This window comes from Vespa mandarinia, chromosome 2, assembly GCF_050613455.1.
Source record: "Vespa mandarinia isolate Hongniang chromosome 2, ASM5061345v1, whole genome shotgun sequence".
Classification (NCBI taxonomy): Eukaryota; Metazoa; Arthropoda; class Insecta; order Hymenoptera; family Vespidae; genus Vespa; species Vespa mandarinia.
In genome coordinates this window covers 13,080,001-13,092,763 of record NC_140811.1, presented here as the reverse complement: position 1 = coordinate 13,092,763, position 12,763 = coordinate 13,080,001, and the positions used below count along the sequence as shown (strand labels likewise).

Sequence of the window (12,763 nt, the reverse complement as noted above, 5' to 3'; positions counted from 1 at the left end):
ATTTGATTAATTTAAATCGATAGCAATACAGTTACAATCGTATTTTATTGGATAGTATTTTTCTTTTTTTTGAGCTTCGTAATCGTAAAGCAAAATAAATAAAATCTAATCGATTCTTTAAAAGAAAGAAGAATTCACGAGGGATTTTTGGGAGATCGTTGAACGAGAAGATAGCGGAACCAGCTGCTTTTGGTAAAAGCGTTCATTCATGAGAACCACAAGGACGGTTGCATATTTGGCACAGTCTCAAAGAATGTAACCGGTGTCGAGGATCGAAATATTTTTCTCTCGACCGTAGCACGGTTGGACGGACCACTACTTGACAGATCATTCGTCACGCGTAGGAGCGATGTCACATACCGCTTGTGTAAACGTCCGGCCGAAATGTCGTCTCGTCGTCTCGTCTCGTGCGAAGAATAAGACCTCTCAACGTAACTTGGAAAAGAGGGAGAGAGAAAGACAAAGAAAAAGAGAGAGAAAGAAAATGAGAGAGAGAAAGAGACAGAGACAAAGAGAGAGAGAGAGAGAGAGAGAAGAGAGAAAGAGAAATGAGAGGAAAATGGCGACACGGAATATCCCAATTTAGACTCTCGAGAAGAATCCACCCACGCGGTCCATACTATTTTTAGCCGACGTTCTTAACTCGGCTTGCTGCTGCAACTCTCAACGATAGTTCGACGTTTTTTCTTGCGAGAACGACGCCAAGAAAATCTCTTCCGGAAAGAATATATGCGATGTGAGCGAAGAAAAGAGAGATAAGAAGTACAAAAAAAAGGTAGAGTAAAATAAGGATAGCAGAGAGAGAAAGCGAGTGAGTGAGTGAGTGAGTGGGTGAGTGAGAGAGAGAGAAAGAGAGAGAGAGAGAGAAAGAGAGAGAGAGAGAGAGAGAGAGAGAGAGAGAGAGAGTAAAATGAAGAAGAAGAAGAACAGGAGATTCTAAATGTCTTACATCGAGCTACGCAACGCAAAAAGGCTGTTCTTCGAGCAAACTTATTTTCAGGCTGGATTAGCTCGGAAATGCATTGGTAGAGAACTATCTTCGTATCTTCGTCTACCCTTCGTCTTCTTCTACCTACCATCTAGTTTATTGGAGTTTCTTCGTTTGTATATATATATATATGCTTTACATATGTAGATAGCTATATATACATATATATATATATATGAAGAAGATCTAACTTATCTGGATATGAAAGCTTTCAATTCTAGGATCGCCGAGAACTCGTAATAACAAATTACAAAGTTAGACCTTTCTAATCCCTTATCCATCTATTTTGTTCCTTTTGTCAATTCTTTTTCGGATAACCATAATACATATATCGGCAAACGTAAAATTGCTTATTTGCAACATGTTTCATATAGTCGTTTATATATAGATGATTCTTTTTTATAGTAGCACGTAAAGTTATCACATGAACGGATATGAGCTCGGAAGATCATAATTTAAGGAACAAAATTAACTTCGAGTGATATTACGTGCGGCACGGTTGAGAGAGCTTCAGGAAAAATTATGGCCTCAGATAATATTGGAAATATAACGTTGGACATCCGTGAATCCACCGGGCTTTCCAGTTCGCATGCACGTGCTTTCGGACTTGAAAAACTAAAAAGAGAATAAGATAAACGAGGGAGAAAGAGAATAGAAGAAGGAATAATTAATTATCGCAAAACTGCCTCTTCACTTGTGATAATGCTTTCCAGTCTCCAACGAGTTTCGCTCTTCCGTGGTCTCGCTCATCGAAGATTTTTTATTAACGTACGCGATAACGTCTGATAATAATGACGCTTTCATCGGCTCAGTAAATCTTTCCGAGAGAAAAAAAAAGAAAAAAAGATAATATACCGATGCCGACGGAATGCTAAATGGCGACGTCTCGTCGAGAGAATTAAAATATCTCCGAAAGTGTATTAATCCCGTTAAATCTATATGATCGATGAACAAACGATAAAAATCGAATAAGAGGATCGGGTCTCTGCTTTAACGGAGATTCTTCTGAATTTTAATTATAAAGATTCTTTCTACCGATTGACGCGAATACTTCGATTAAACTTTAGGATTGATATCAAACAAAAAGTGTTATTTCAATATCGCTTTTTAGTTCGCTATAAAGATAACAACGAAGACGAAAAATGGAATACCAGATTCAAGTGAAAATAAGAAAAATTTAAATAACAGGTACAATTATTAACAATTATCTAACATTTGAAAGCAAATGGCTTAATAATACTGTGAACGCAATCGATTTTTAAAGCTTTCTGTTCAAAGTCTTATGAAAACGTAAATTATTTCCGCTTGAAAGTCTGTTAAACTATGCCCGTAGTAATTAAACTGAATTATGGTAGAAAAGATTGAGATTTAAATTTATCACAAAAAATTTAACTTTTCAATCGATACGTCAAAAGAATAATTGATTTACAATTATTATTATCTTTTTATTTCTTGAATTATTATTTAATAATTAATCAATACGTATTTCATTATTCTTCTATGATACGAATCAAACGAATGAAATGGAAGATCGGTTTAGAAAGAAGAAAAGCGTAGAATTCAAACTCGTGCTTAGAGTATAGAATCTAAACTCGTTTTAGACAAGTACGGTTGAAGTATGTCATCGAAGCGGACAAAGCAAAGAAAGATTCGTTGAGAGAATTTGCGAAGGTTGAATGAGGTGCGTGCTTAAGGAAGAATGAAAGAAGAAAAAAGAAAAAAAGGAAGAAAGGGAGAAAGAAAGAAAGAGAAAGAAAGAGAGAGAAAGAGATGAGAGAAAGATAAGAGAGAGATAAGAGAGAGAGAGAGAGAGAGAGAGAATGAGAGAAAGAGAAAGAAGAGAGAAAGGAGGAAGAGATTGAAATTAAGAAGGGAGGAGAGGGAGAAAAAGTAAGAACAGAAAAGAGGAAGCGCCTAAAAGGAGTTAAAGATCTCGACAAAGGGCATCGATCTTCTGCTTTCGATTGTTCCAAAGGAAATCCGACAAAAGGTAAAATAAGGAAGAGGTAAGGGTGAAAGTTTACGAAAGTAAATTATGTGCCGTTTTTCTTAATACAGTAAATGTTACTTCAGTTGATTGTTAAAAATTATGAGCAAAAAGAAAATCTGATATATATATATCATAAGTGATGTTGTTAAAGTTTACAATATTTAAAAACTTGCAATATTAAATGGTGTTAAATAAAATACTATTCACTTTTCGAAATAATAAATAAACGAATGACGATCGAATAAATAATTGTTAATATTATCGACTCGTTTTTCTAATTCTTCGCAACATTAGTGGATTATAATTTTTATAAATATACTCTGTAATCCACATTAATATCGTTTTCATTATATCCATTTGCTCAATATTTTAAAATCAATTATTAAACAATGATTGGATTTTATAAATATATAAATTAATCAATTTCGACATGGACATTTATCAACCATTTTATATTGTATATTCGATTCGTCGTATCCTATATCAGTGAGATACGTTTTAAATTTGGATTCATAATAACGTAGTTTTTTTGTTCAATTTATTAGCAAAATTAATACTCTTTTACATAGTTTCATATATGTTCCATTTATGTTCCCGTTTCCATCAAATGAAATCCTAGCAATCTAATCGTACGAAATAATCTTGTTAACACATCTTTCATCTTTCATTACTGTCATTGATCAGCAATAATTGATTTGACACGTTTAATTATTAGGAATTTGACGTTCGTTCAGTATAATTGATAAACATATATAAATATATATATATGTGTATATGTATATGTATATGTATATGTATATGTATATGTATATGTATATGTATATATATATATATTTATATATATATATATATATATATATATATATATATATATAGGCAAAGGCAGAACTTGAAAGGAAAGGATAAACTCGCCAAAGCAATTAAATATATGAGATAACATAGTTGCCATCGACGTTGACAAAATTACGAGTTATTACTATGTTTTAACGATATTATCTCTAATCTTCTCTCTTTCTTCTTCTCTCTTTCTCTCCCTCTTCCTCTTTGCCATCCTCTACCTTCACCTCATCTCTATCACTATCTCTTCACATGTTATCATTAATATTCAAAACCTTTCGTGCGTTCAACGTTAAATTATGCATACAGTCCCAATAACCATCACCCTGCTCGCGGCTAGAAACTAGTCCGCAGTGCTCGGTCATCGTAATCGATAATACCAATGACGTATCAAAAATACAAAATCGTTTCGAGAGTTAAGTTTTCCTAAATAAGTAAAGAATCCTTCGCAGTAAATTATTATTCATGAATTGAAAATAACGTGAAAGGGAAGAAAGAACGTTTTGAATCCTGTCAATGAGTTAAGTTCATTTAATTTTAATCTTATCCTTTGATCTAAAAATTGGCAAACGTTTAATATCCCGCATCCTTGGATAAGGGTTGTATTAGCAAAGGATTCGTATGATGAGAACAAAGAAACGTAGAATCCAAGATTTTTCAATGGTTTAACTCGCAAGAGCTGTCCGGGTACTTTGACGCCGGATACTCTCAGTCACTTCCTGAGGGTGGCAAAGAAAGAAAAAGAGATAGAGAGAGAGAGAGAGAGAGAGAAAGAGAGAAAGAGAGGGAGAGAGAAATAGAGAAAAAGAGAAAGAGAAATGGAAGAAGATAGATAGATACATAGATAGATAGATAGATAGATAGATAGATAGAGAGATAGAGAGAGAGAGAGAGAGAGAGAGAGAATGAAGAAGCTCGTGAAAACTCTGTGTGAGAAGGTACGAAGGGGGAGTAAGGGGAAAGTTCTTTAGAGATGCTTTCAACGTTAAAAGCGACTTTTGAATTGCCGCGAGCCCCATCGTACATCGAGTGCCCATCGACCATAGGTTCCAACTGCTAAACTTTTCACGCCATTGACTACCTATTGGGTTCAAATCCGTCGTATTTACTGTTTCTCGGTCTTTGTCCTTCGAACTTGCCACGATAAAGCTGGATTACGGTTTCGAAATCTCAAGAAGACAGAGACTAACGCTTCAAAATTAGAAAAATTAGAAATATTTGAAGAAAACTCCGTGACAAAGTCTCGTAAATTTATCGAGATTCAATCGAATTATTTAAAGACTCGACTTTTAATAGAACTTATAGATCTTTGTTTGATTTAATTTTTATATTTTATTTTCGTGAAATTGTGGAATACATATGAAATAAAATAATCAAATAAATACAAAAAAGAAATAGTTAAGGTGACGAGAATTGTTTGTCCTCCTATATGACAAACTAATATTGTACAAATATTGCTTCAATATCACACTGATATCGATAAAATATTGGCATTCGATATTACGGCAATGTCGTATGCGAACATTCTGCAGTCGTGCGAAAGAATGTTATATTAATTTTAGCAACGTATCGATAGGTTATTGAAACACAAATGTGTTCATACGAATTGGTAGATGATATGCATTTAAAGTTAGTTTATATATATATATATATACATAGATATATAACACTAATTACTCACTACCACGTTAGTATTTGCTATCAGTATAATATATCAATATCGAGACAAATTGTTTCATAATAGAGTAATATTGTGGAGGTAATTAATACATAACATAACATAGCCCGTATAAGTTTGGTGAAATCGACTTTCAATAGAAAGTTACCGTGTTGATAATGTTAATCTATCATACTATAAATATATACTTATATACATATTTACGTATATATATATATATATATATATATATATATATAAAAACCTATGTAATAATTAATTTACAAATATTTAAATGATCAATACTACAATATTCTATACTAATTCACTAAATATTCTATAATAATTCAATAGTCATATTGAATTTCAGACGCTTTTTATCGTTGAAATCTATATATTGTATAATAGATATAAAATACATTATAAAAATTATACAAAAGCATAACAACTGAACTGATCTTCAAATTTAACAATTATAAAATAACACAGATTTAAATGAAAAAAAATTTCGTGTTGGTGATAAAAAATGTATAGTAACTATTCTATCCATTATTGGAATATCTAACTATTATTGATCTGATGTTCAAACAAGGAAAGTAAAATACGAATTACCTATATTAAATTAATATTGACAATATAATATGATGTGACAACGTTAAGTATAACATGCATACTGTTTCTATAGAAAACTTTGTTAACATCGTCATTAATTATATCCAGTGAATAACCATCAAACCGATGTTATATTTCATGACACATTCTACCAGATTGAATCGGTCTAAATAAAATATAAACTAATATGAATATCGGCCAATATTAGAGTATAACGATGATAGTAAACTCACACAAATCAAGGTATTGCAAATTTAAGAATTTATAAAAGAATAATTTTGAACTCTATATATATATATAAAACTAAAACACGGGGTTACCAACTTTTTATTTTTCTTCGTGAAAGAAGTTTTACAATATACGCATGTATATATAATACTAATTGATACATATATATATTAATTATATTATATAATTGACTTATATATATATATTGATATATTAATATATTGATATATTAATATATTGATATATATACATATCAATTATTATCTAAAATATTAAATTCGTCAAGAGTAAAATATAATCGGTTTTGAATATTTTATAACTACTGTAAAAGAATATCTGTAATCATGAATAAAGAAAAAAAAAAGAAAAAATAAAAAATACTTAAAAATAAAATATACGGAAACGCACATCAATGTATATACTACTCTACAAACTAACTTTTGATCGGTCATGGTGACCTCAGTGGGTTAGTGCATCGATCGCCCTCTTATGACCCTTTTCGTGGTCGATGAACGAGACCATATATTATTTCCGCGCGTCGAGCACGATTAGATATTACCAGTGAGTATTATGGAGCCACAACGTGGAGATCTTTCAATTGAGATTTCGTGAATTAAATCTTTTATGTCGAATACTCATCGTTTCCTACAATATATTTAAGTATGATGTATAGAATAAAAAAAAGTTAATCTCTTTTTTTATTTACAAAAGTAATAAAAAGAAAGAAATATAGTAATTCAACCAATGATTAACTTTCAAGGCACTAAAACATGGAGTTCGCCTACTTTTTATTTTTCTTTGCAAAAGAAGTTTTACAACCGTTCATTGATCGATTCTCAGAAAGCGACACGAAAACATCAACCTTCTTTCTTATGGACATTCTGAGCAAGGTCGAGCATATACGAGCAAGGCCGTCACTTTTTCTCATTCTTAGTATGCTTCCGGGAAATCACGTGGATCGCTCGTATTTCTATTCGTTTCTACCATATTCTGAAGATAGTGATTCACGCGTTCTATATTCTACGAATGAATGAATTTAATTCATTTAAATTCGTCTTACAAAGATCTTCTTATACATAAATACGAGAAGTTCCTAAACGTTTCTTTGTTTGCCCCATAACAGAGTTTTATCTCTTGTTATGCGCTATGATAAAAACAACGACTGACATTGTTAAAATGGAGGTTATCTTCGTCAGTTATCAGTATTCATACTTTGGAGATGAATCGTTCGTAATTTAATTAACTCTGATATCAAAACTTTAAATAGAAATAAAACGATATCAGAAGACTTCATACATTTTGACACGTACTTACACTAATTCACTTTTTCATCGACAATATTTGTACAGATATTATTTTTTGTTCAATCTTACACGGAATATGAAAAGAGATAGAAAGTGAGACAGTTAAGGGAAGGAGTATACATTCTAATGATATTAAGTCTCGTAATTTAGTCTGCGGACTCAGTTTACTGTTGGAAAATCAACGCTTAATTATTCTATTAAGCCCATGGCTTCGTAGCCACGTGTTCATATTCGACTACCGCTGCACGAAGCAAAATCATCTCATCCTCCCTCTCTCTTTCTCTCTCTCTCTCTCCCTCTCTCTCCCTCTCTCTCTTTCTCTCTCTCTTCCTATCTCTATTTCTCTATCTATGCATCCATCCATCTAATTATCTGTCTCTATCTCTCGTTGAACACAGAAGCCAACACCAAGCAGACTGAATCGAATACAAGCTACCACGATCCAAGAGTATATCGATGTCCTCTAAATTATTCGTTCAGTATTACCAGATTATTATCCTCGTGTCATCGCAGTATAACCTTACCACTTCTCTCTCGGCAAAATCCTAACCGAATGCATTGGTAGAAATTTCGCAGAGATAAATTCCTTTCCTGTACAAATTTATCTCATTTCTAATCATATTCCAACACAAATGATTACTAGTTTACTAAGATATTGTGATTTTTGATTGTAATTGCTTCATATACTGTATTTATTTTTATAAATTGAATAATTGAATCAATAAAAATAATATATATATATAAAAGTATGGTCATATGTAGGATATCAATTTTTGGCTTAAAACAGATAAACGCTTTTGCGAATGTAAAAATTTTATTTTGATCATATTATCAATTTTAGCTTGATCATTATACATCGTCTTATTTTTCTCTTATTCTGGAAAAAAAAACAACACTCACAAAACATCATTGTTATTTATTCAAGAGTATTTTATTATGCTTTTCATAAATTCTCTCTCTCTCTTTAAGCGGTATGGTATATATATATATATATATATATATATATATATATATATATATATATATATATATTTACTTATGCGTATCTATTTGTCTGCCTATACGCAGAATTTACTAGACAAAGGAATAAATAGGCCATAAAATGTAGGAAAGCTCGATGATAAAGTAGGACGCTCGATTCACGGATCAAAATATTCGAAAAAAGATATTACTCGGGATGTAGGGAAATATACGAAAAGAAGATCGACTGGCGGATATCTCGAAGGAGAATGGCGAAGTTGGCGAAGATGAGAAGAGAGAGACCCTGTTCTCACTTTTCCGATAGAATGCCCGAGCGAATGGAGAGCATCTCGTTTTTCGAGACCTATTCTTTTTTCTCTCTTCTTCTTTTTCTTCTCCTTTTCTTCTTTTCCCCTTTTTCTTTTTTTTTTCTTTTCTTTTTATTTTTTTCCTTTCGTTCGCCATGAATACTTAACGCTCGGATAAGGACCTTCCGTGAAAACCTAAAGAAGAGCACAGAAGAAGAAAAAGAATAAACCGGTGTTCTTCACTTTGCGGTTTCGTTAGTTCGCTCGATTTCATGGAGTAGCAGAGAAATCGAACGAGCGTCTTATGAAACGTAATGAGACAGGGAAAGAAAGAGAGAGAGAGAGAAAGAGAGAGAGAGAGAGAGAGAGAGAGAGAGAGAGAGAGAGAGAGAGAGAGAGAGAGAGAGAGAGAGTGAGAGTGAGAGAGAGAGAGGAAAGTAGCAGATAAATGAGAATGAATTAAAGAAAGAAATGTCGAGATTAGGACGAAAAGTAAAAGAATAAAAAGATAGTAGCCGCGAGAGGCTACTACAGTGTAACGAGTGTGTAGTAAGAGTTACGAAGAGACATTACGAAAGTTTCAAAGGAACTGCAATAAGAGAACTACAAATTCGTTATTTTCGTTATACGTTCGAATTGAATCCATGCTGGCAAAGAACTATCACGACCTGGATTAGCAATTATAATTTTTGAGCGAATACGGTGATGGTGCAGCCATCTGGCTCGTGGTATTCTCAATGGTTCGTTGAAATTTTCAAAAGGTGTCCGCTTCTACGCTTCTCTTTCTTTTATTATCTCTCTTTCTCTCTGTCTCTCCCTTTTCCCCTCTCTTTTTCTCTCTTACTTCTTCTCTATTTCTATTTGAGTTGTACTTCTCAATATTTCGAACTAACGTAATAAACGAATCAAATTAAAAAATAATTATACAAAGCATATAGTATGTTTACATTACTAACATTAATAACATTAATAATCTTCCATTTGTTCAATATTTTGTTTCAAAATTAGTGAGATTTTTAATTTAAAAATATTGATATTAAAAAAAATATAAGAAGATACTTCCTTATAACGCTATTATTACTAATGCATCTGAATGTATTAAAATGGCATTAGATTCTAATGCTTCGTCGATTCATCTCGATATAAAGATTCACGAACGTATTTCTATTTTAAGCGCTAGTCATTCCGTTCGTTGGAAAATTTTATAAGGTATCCAGAACCCGTAATGGTTTGAAGTGGAAAGTTTCGATGACATTCATGAAATTCGACGATACGGTTAGATAATTCCTTTTCCTTTTTCTCTTCCCATTTCATACTTACTACTACTCTCGTCAAACTGATTTCCATATCCTTTATTAACCACTCACTTTTAATTACTCTTCAAAGTGATCATTTCGGTCAATGAAATGGTCTTGATTGCCTTATCGAATATATTCACAGAACAAAATGAAAAAAAAAAGGAAGAGAGAAAGAGAGAGAGAAAAATAGAAAAAGAAGGCCACGATTTGAAGCAAGAATGATCGTCGAATAATTCTACGTAGATTCGTTTCCGTACCAACCCTCGGTATTATATCTAGTGAGAGAAGAGTTCGAATAAAACTAAGAAAAAAGAGGCAGGGAGAATTGGAGTGATGGATCCAATAACTCTTCGCGAAACAATAAAATCTACGAACAGCGGTTCTGACATTTCGACGCGCATGGCGTGGATATCAGAACAGAGTTCGGTTTTTCTTTTTCCCCTTTCTCTCTATCTTCTTTTATTTCTCAACTTATTTTATTTGTTTCTCAAATTATTTTATTTGTTTCTTCCTCATATTTTTGATCTATATTAATTGGAGAGTATTTAAAAGAAACTTTCCCCGAAAAAATGACGATAAACGGAGGTAAAAAAAAAAAAAAAAAACGACTTGGGTGCGATGAACTATAAGTCCTTTAATAAAATCTGTGAAAAATACGCAACGAAATCTCCGTGAGTAAGAATTGGAGCAGTTGGCCCCATCGTTAAATAGGATTCCATTCCATCTTGATTTAATTTGGATAAATGGGACACTCGTGCGAAAGAACCGGCAATGGGAAAGGCAAAGGAAGAGAGTAGAGAGATAGTGAAGGAGAGAGATGGCAAGGAAGAGGCTGGTCGATTTGTGATGAGGGAAAGAGGTGAAGTCGGGCCGAAAGCAACGATTAATTGATGAGAATTCGCCTTAGAACAATGACTTTCTCGAATAAGCTAGCGAACCGAATGGCCGTCCCAGACGGCGAGGAGACAGTTATTCTCATCAGGAATGGCCCATTCTACGGAGAAGATATTCCAAGATTTTGTGAGAGAATTGTAAAGAGTTCCGTCGACTTGCCACGGCGACGCTTACGCGCAATGAACTTTCTCATCTCGTTCACATTTTTACTGCGACACGTAGAACACCGACGTTGGAAGATGCAAGAGCGACCAAGAAAGTTAGAGAAAAAACATAAAAGATAAAGAAAGAGATAAAGGATAAAGGGGAAGAGAAATGAAAAGAAACCGCTTCGCGTTGTTCCTTCCTCTTCACTTCTTCTTCTGTCCTCTTTTTCCATCTACCATCTCTCTTCTTTTCTCTTTCTATCCTTATGATATCACCATTGCATTCTGTATAAAATGATGAGGTAAGAGGATGTTTTTTCATGGAGAATACACGTTAAAAATTTAATAAATGAGACCTTTAGATCTTGAACAAGCCATCCAAGTTAAAATCTCACGGAGTTCGCACTTTGAATGCACTAGGAACGTTTAAAAGCCTTGGCTGGATGACCAATTCGAAGGCGTTGCTTCGTTCTCCTTTCTACGAAGAAAAATAAATAGAACGAATAGCTTACGAAGTTATCTCGTTAACGCAGGAGTCAAATGAGATATATACGTAAAACAATATAATAAAACGACTTCGGGGTTTCGTAATGTTACCGGGGAAATTCGCACGTTTAATTAAATTTGCCCCTAATCGTTTATAAGATGAATTTCTGAAATTAGGGCATATTAAAATTGATGAAAATTGCGAGGGATGCTACTTTGAATCACGAAACGATAGTATTCGGAGAAGGGTTAAAACATCGTTACGAGAATAAATGTGGCAGACCTTGTAGAAGGACGATCAAGTGTAATTACTATCATGAAACTTCGAATGTCACCGAAAATACGAATTTCACTACTTTTTGTCGTTATGACGATGTATAATGAAGAAATGGGATATGATAGCGTGACTCCTTTCAAATGCACTCTTCCCATTCAATGCGATTCTATTTTCTTTTATCTTTCTGTTCTTTCTTCCCTCTTTTTCTTTCTCTAGCCACCTATCTCCGGATAAACCTCTACTTTTTTTCCCATCATTTTTTTGCTAAATTCCATCCCAAAAAATGTGGTATATAAAGCTGATAACATTATCATCCTTTTGAAAAATTCACGCAAGTGGAAAATATATATGTATATTATATTAATATATATCAATAATATATATATATATATATATTTAATATACATGCATATATGTATATTATCAATATTTTCTATCAATTATAGTAAACTTTATTTGCAAGATTGATATCTACATCGTCTCAACCTTTTTTTTTTCTTTCTTTCTTTCTTTTCTTCGAAGAAACGACTATAATTATGTTAATATGTAATTCCAGCCACGATTGTAGTGTTTTCCTTGGTTTTCTTTTACAAAGGATAACGAAGGAGGTCGAAAAGACTTTTGAAGTGCGGCCTCGTTTGCGTGTGATAAAGAATAGAACGTGAAAAATAGTGATAGAGAGCGAACCGTGAAGGAGAATAAAAAACGAGAACCCCAGAAAAGAATTGAGTACGATAAAAACGAGTCTGTAAACATAGTGCAAATATAACGATATTTC

General features: G+C 32.9%; 1 protein-coding gene across 17 annotated transcripts in view; it reads right to left on the bottom strand.

Moving 5' to 3' along the window:
- kek5 (leucine-rich repeat, immunoglobulin-like domain-containing kekkon 5 protein) overlaps positions 1-12,763 on the bottom strand; it is a 237,071-nt gene that overhangs the window by 182,036 nt on the left and 42,272 nt on the right. The gene's annotated exons all lie outside the window — the stretch shown is intronic.